Source organism: Sorex fumeus, unplaced genomic scaffold (genome assembly GCF_029834395.1).
Source record: "Sorex fumeus unplaced genomic scaffold, SorFum_2.1 ptg000002l, whole genome shotgun sequence".
Lineage (NCBI taxonomy): Eukaryota > Metazoa > Chordata > Mammalia > Eulipotyphla > Soricidae > Sorex > Sorex fumeus.
This window is the reverse complement of record NW_026606059.1, coordinates 18663120-18670000: the sequence shown is the minus strand read 5'-3', so window position 1 is coordinate 18670000 and position 6881 is coordinate 18663120. Positions and strand designations below refer to the sequence as shown.

The 6881-nt window shown below is 43.4% G+C and overlaps 1 pseudogene; it reads right to left on the bottom strand.

Moving 5' to 3' along the window:
* Nucleotides 1-6623, bottom strand: part of LOC130021846 (high mobility group protein B1-like) — a 36622-nt pseudogene extending 29999 nt beyond the window's left edge.
* Between the last annotated feature and the right edge of the window lie 258 nt (nt 6624-6881).

Genomic DNA, 6881 nt, shown 5'->3' with positions numbered 1-6881 from the left:
CTCCTTCTCCTTCTCCTCCTTCTCCTCCTCCTCCTCCTTCTCCCCCTCCTCCTCCTCCAATTGCAGCTCTTCTTCTTCTTCTTCTTCTTCTTCTTCTTCTTCTCTCTTCTTCTTCTTCTTCTTCTTCTTCTTCTTCTGCTTCTGCTTCTTCTCCTTCTCCTTCTCCCCCCTCCTCCTCCAATTGCAGCTCTTCTTCTTCTTCTTCTTCTTCTTCTTCTTCTTCTTCTTCTTCTTCTTCTTCTTCTTCTTCTTCTTCTTCTTCTTCTTCTTCTTCTCCTTCTCCTTGTTCTTCTTCTTCTCCTCCTCCTCCTCCTCCTCCTTCTCCTCCTCCTCCTCCTCCTCCTTCTCTCTCTGTCATATTTCCCTTCTCTCCTATTTTAGACATTATGGTTTGCAATACAAATGCTGAAATATTATCATGTATATCTCTTTACCTGCTTTCAACACTCAGTTCTAGTCCAGAGTGATCATTTCCAACTATTATTGTCATAATGACCCTCCTCTATCTTAACTCCCCTCCACCTCCCACACCATTGTATGTTATTCCTTTCCACCTCTCTGTTTGAAAAACTAAGATCTCATTCCTGTCAAACTAAGGAACATATTTGATTAGAAGAGACGGGGATGATATTCACAGTGTCGGTAACGAAAACCCGTGCACGCTGTGCAGCCAGGAAATAGGAGGCAAGAGAGGAAGAGCCTGGGTGGGCCACCCACACCTGCTGCCGACAGAAGGCCCAGCGCCCACGTGGCTCAATAGGGTTCATTTCAGTATCAGTGCTGAGAAGCACGTGCACTATTCTGGCAAAAGGCTTATGGAAAATGTATTTTCATCTCCAGTGAAGATATTTCCACTCAGGAAGCTGGCAAGATGGTACAGTGGAAACGCCTCTTGCCTGGCATTTGGCTGACCCAGGTTTGATCCTCGGCATCCTGTATAGTCCCTCCAGGAGTACTGCCAGGAGTGATCCCTGAGCACAGAGCCAGGAATAAACCCTGAGTACTTCCGAGTGTGACCCAAACACTCCCGCACCCCCAATATTTCAGTTTAAAATCTCGACACTTTTTTTTCACCTTCCATCAAGTTAGTTGGCTTTATCTAGCCAATCTGTAAAATATTTTTCATTTTTTTAAATTTTTATTAGTGAAACACCATGAGTTTGACTTCAGTGGTAGACTTACAAATTTTTGTGCTTGGGTTTCGATTATACAATGATCAAATACCCATTCCTCCACCAGTGCCCATTCTCCACCACCACTAATCCCAGTATCCCTCCCACCCCCCATCCCCCCATCCCACCCTGCCTCTGTGGCATGGCATTCCCTTTTGTTCTCTCTCTCCTTTTGGGTGCTGTGGTTTGCAAAAGAGGCACTGAGTGGCAATCATGTTCGCTCTATAGTCTACTTTCAACATGCATCTCCCTTCCTGGGCGGATCTTCCCAACACCCTTTATTTAGTGCTCCCTTCTCTATTGAGCTGCCTTTACCCCTAGAGTGTGCGGCTGGCTTTAAAGACTAAACAGCACAAAGAAATATCCAATAATGAAAACCAGTCACATTTGACAGAGCATTTACATCTTAGGCTTTGTGATGCTAAGGGTACATTATGAAACTAATTGGCTTTAGGCTAAGCAGTACGTGAGCAATTTATACTTCTCATATTAGCATCAACTGTGAAATCTAAAGTGAATGATGACATTCCAGGAACAATTGCACATAGCAATTTTTTAGCAGGTTTGGACAATGTGCCCTAGCTGTCTGAAAGGAATACATCATCTCATGCTATTTTAATGATAATGGCTCCACTGGGAGGGAACCTAAGAACATGAGCGTCTGGGCTCTGGTTCAAGGCAAACAGGGATGAGAAGCAAGTACTCTCTGGAAACTGACACAGGTTCTCCCACTGCCAGAATTAGACTTTGGGGTCTAGGAACAGCTAAAAAAAATTATATAAATCGGGGGCTGGAGTGATAGCACAGCGGGTAGGGCGTTTGCCTTGCATGCGGCCGACCCGGCTTCAATTCCCAGCATCCCAGCATCCCCTGAGTACTGCCAGGAGTAATTCCTGAGTGCATGGACAAGGAGTAACCCCTGAGCATCACCAGGTGTGACCCAAAAAGCAAAAAAAAAATTATATAAATTAATGATTTATATAAATCATTATATACAAATGATTGGAGCAATAGCACAGTTGGTAGGGCATTTGCCTTGCACGCAGCCAACATGGCCGACCCGAGTTCGATTCCTCCACCCCTCTCGGAGAGCCTGGCAAACTACCGAGAGTATCTCGTGTGCACGGCAAAGCCTGGCAAGCTACCCGTGATGTATTCGATATGCCAAACACAGTAACAGTTGTCACAATGGAGACATTATTGGGCCCACTCGAGCAAAATCAATGAACAATGGGAGGACAGTGACAGTGACAGAAATTAATGATAAGTGTTCCCCCAGGCCACCCAAGCTCAGGTGCCCAAGCTCATACCAAATAGCAACATTCTAATCTCAGACAGTGGTAGAAACCATTATAGGGGATTGTTGATGACACATGAGGAATTATGTTTCATAGACCCCTAAAAACAAATAGGAATAGTTTGGGGGGCTGGAGCAGTAGTACAGCGGGTAGGGCATTTGCCTCGCACGCGGCCTACCCAAGTTTGATTCCTACCATCCCATATGGTCCCCATAGCACCATCAGGTAATTCCTGAGTGCAGAGCCAGGAGTAACTCCATGCATCATTGGGTGTGACCCAAAAAGCAAAAAAAAAAAATAGTTTTGAAAAACAACAATATTTACTCATTCATCCATCTATGCCTATAAAATTATATACAATGATTAAAAGATAAAAACTGGGGCTGGAGTGATAGCACAGTGGGTAGGGTATTTGCCTTGCATGTGGCCGACCTGGGTTCGATTCTCAGCATCCCATATGATTCCCTGAACACTGCTAGGAGTAATTTCTGAGTGCAGAGCCAGGAGTAATTCCTGAGCATAGGCAGATGTGACCCAAAAAGAAAAAAAAAGATAAAAACTTACATAATACCACAGTTATAATTAAATGTATTAAGTTCATGGATGTCTTAGATGATGGGACTTTGGTGAGTTATTTTTATCTCTTCCTGCTTTTCAATAGTTTCCATTTGTCAGAAATTGTTCTAATTAAGAGAATTATTAAATTATTATCCAATAATTCAAATTAAAAGTAAAATAACAATTCAGAATATTATATGACTCACACAGTGAAAGAAATGTCTAAAGTCGGGGAAAATGTTGGAAGTAGAAAATAAAAAAGTGGTTGCTATGTTGAAAGTAGACTATGAACCGAACGTGATTGCCACTCAATGCCTCTTTTGCAGACCACAACACCCAAAAGGAGAGAGAGAACAAAAGGGAATGTCCTGCCACAGAGGCAGGGTGGGACGGGGGGATGGGGGGTGGGAGGGATACTGGGATCCGTGGTGGTGGAGAATGGGCACTGGTGGAGGGATGGGTATTTGATCATTGTATGACTGAAACCCAAGCACAGAAATGTGTAAGTCTACAACTGTACCTCATGGTGTTTCACTAATAAAAATATTTTTTAAAGAGTGGTTGCTAAAGGACAGGAGGAGGGGAAAGGACCCTTTCAATAACAGGAGGAGGTGTATGTGAGTTTCAGTGATGCAAGATGAGTAAGTTCTAGAAACTTTTTGCCCAGCAAAGCATCCTGTAGATTTTAAAATGGCCAAGGGCCAGAGAGATACTACATCAGGTAAGGTACCTGTTTTGCATGCAACTGACCTGGGTTCAATTCCTGGCACCTCATATGGTTTCGTGAGTACTGCCAGAAATGATCCCTGAGCGCACCGCCAGTAATCAACCATGAGCACAACAAGACAGCACCCATATTTTCCCAGCCCCACCCCCATATTGTCCAATTTATTATTATTTGGCTTTAAACCACAGTAAGGGATAAAATTAAAAATGTTCTGTTCCACAGTGACTTAATGAGGCTGATATGATATAGGAGTTCAGGTAAAAATTAGTCCCAAGTATCCTCCTAGTACTGGCACCATAAAGAAATAAGGCATATAAGAAAACAAGGGGCTTCTTGGGAAAAGGGAGGTGGGTTCGATTTAAAGACTCCGCACCTAGGGGCTGGAGCGATAGTACAGCGGGTAGGGCATTTGCCTTGCACGCAGCCAAAATGGCCGACACAGGTTCGATTCCCAGCATCCCATATGGTCCCCCCGAGCACCGCCAGAAGCGATTCCTGAGTGCATGAGCCAGGAGTAACCCCTGAGCATCGCCGGGTGTGACCCAAAAAGCAAAAAAAAATAAAAATAAAAATAAAGACTCTGCACCTATAAGAGAGTCAGTTATAAACATGTACAATAGGAAGCAGAGGTAGAAGATACAGTTCTGAGGCACAGGAAATTAAGCTATGAGTGAGAAAGAAGAAAAAGATCATGATTTGGAGTGCTTGATATCACTTGAAACTAGAGAAAAAATAGGACAGGCAGTGAAAAACTATGCAAAAACTAACATACAAAAATACTAGTGAGGAAGTGGGTGATATGGCTATTTCCTAGGGCTGGCATATCACGTTATCACAAACTGGGACATATATAGTATTAGGGATTTATTTTGGCATAATTCTAAAGAATAGACATCTAAAATCAATGTCTCAGCAGGAACGTGCTTCCTTCAGGTTATAGCAGAGACTCTTCCTACATTTCTCATACTTCTGAAGTTCTAAGCACCCCTTGATTTGGAGCTGCATCACTCCAGTCTCTGTTTCACTTGTACATGGTCTTTTCCAATTGCATGCGCATCTTGCATCCTCTTGTAAAATCCTTCTCATCTAGAGACAGGAGAAATAGTTCAGTAGCTAAGGCACTTGCCTTGCATGCGCCAAACACATTAGGTCCCTGGCACCACTTATGTTTTCCTGAGTACCATCAGATGTGATCCGTGAGCACTGAACCAGGAAAAATCTGCCGTGTAGCACCAATATATATAATATATATTATATATATTCTCATCCAGAGGCTGGAGACATAGTATAATGGTTAAAGCACTTGATTTGCACACAGTTGACCCCAGTTCAATCCCAGGACATCATATGGCCCTCTGAGGAATGACAGAAGTGATCCCTGAACACAGTTGTATGTGGCCTCACCAAAAATAGTTTGTCATTAGGTCTACAACCTGCCTCAGTAATCTAGGAAGATCTCATTTCCAAGTCCTTAACTACTTCTACAAAAAGCCCTCTTCCAAATTCAGATTTGCAGGCTCCAGAGAGTATGCAGTGGGAACCATCTTTTGGGAACCACTACTCAATCATCACAAAGGGAAAAGAATGAGAACTGCAGAGCTCTCAGCAAGGATCTGGTGTTGAGAAATACTGCCTTTGGAAAAAAGCCCTGAAACTTGAAAAAAAAAAACCACTTAATTATTTTGTGTACCATACTTATCCCTCCAAACAGTTGGCACTCTTTACCAGCCATGCATACAAAGATGAAGAACCGTCCTTCCCGACACCCTGTGGGGGAGAGAAGCATATAATCAAAATAACTGCAATGCACCAATTAAGGACTGCAATAAGAAAATGTTCAAAGTATACCGGAAACTCAGTGAGAGGTAGAAGATCCTGACTTTCTATCGGATCAGGGAAGAGTTGACTGAGTGGAAACTTGGGAGTTAAATTCTTATTTCTCTCAAGGACAGGGCCGTTAGAGTCTTATGGCCCAGCAATTCAGAGCCCAGGAGTGCTAATGGCATATTTGGGACCGAGTGAGAATTCGGGTGCCCTTAGAGTGTAAGGTTTAAGATCAAAGGGAGCAAGAAGTTGTGGTAACAACCGGAACTGTGGGCAGAATTTTTTTTTTAATTATGATCCCTCTCTTTTTTTTTCATCACTATAAAAGAGAGCTCAGTGTACAGAATTGAGCTGGGGAAGGGAGATTGAACTAAGGGGTGGACCACTGAGACAAGGGTGGAGTAAAGAGGACACTCTAGGGGCGCTTGCGGTGTTGGAGCTTTGTGTACCTAAAACCCTCTTGTGAACAATATTTTAAATCATGGTGCCTACAATTTTTTTCAATGGGAAAAAATTTATATAAAACGTTTAATGAGATGCTGTTTTTGTCAATGACAGATCAGAGATATGGTGAGGGCTCAAATTGGCTACACTACGTAGCCCTGGTACACATGAAGCACCCCGACTGCTCTCATTACACCCCACGTCATCCACACACCAAGGAAATTGCCTAAGTTTGCGTTTCGCAGAATGAGCCCCGTCATTCAGTGGTGCATGACTGGATGTAGTAGCACTGCATGCAAATTTCTCTGGTTTTTCTTGTTTGCTTGCATTTGCGGGGAGTCACGTCCAGCAGTGCTCATGGGATGCTCATGACTCAGGGCTCAGGGGCCACTCACAGCAGCAGTCAGGAAATCAAGTGATGGGGATTGAATCAAAGTCTCTCGTGTGCAAAATATGTGTTTCGGCCGTTGAGATATCTCTCCTGCCCCTCTCTAGCATTTTTAATCAAAGTGAAATTGGGTGAGAAATGATAGTCTATAAGCCTATGTGCTTTGCTACCTGTCCTTCCTGTTCCACTTCAGAGCTGCCATTGGGTGCCATCCCTGGAGCATGGACAGTGGCTTGTCCTTGCCTGCCTGCTTTGAGTCACAGGACATGCACGTTTCTTTTGAAGCTGAGCTCTTGGAGTACAGCATTTTCCTCTGGCAGTTTTGACTTGTTCAAACAGATTTACAGGAGTTATTTACAAAAAACGCACTTGCTCTCTTTATCTTTATTGCCTCTTGTAATGTGAAGAAGGGAGTGGGGGGGGGATCAAAACTCCCATGGCTAGAAAGGGAAAAAAAAGTGAACAATTAA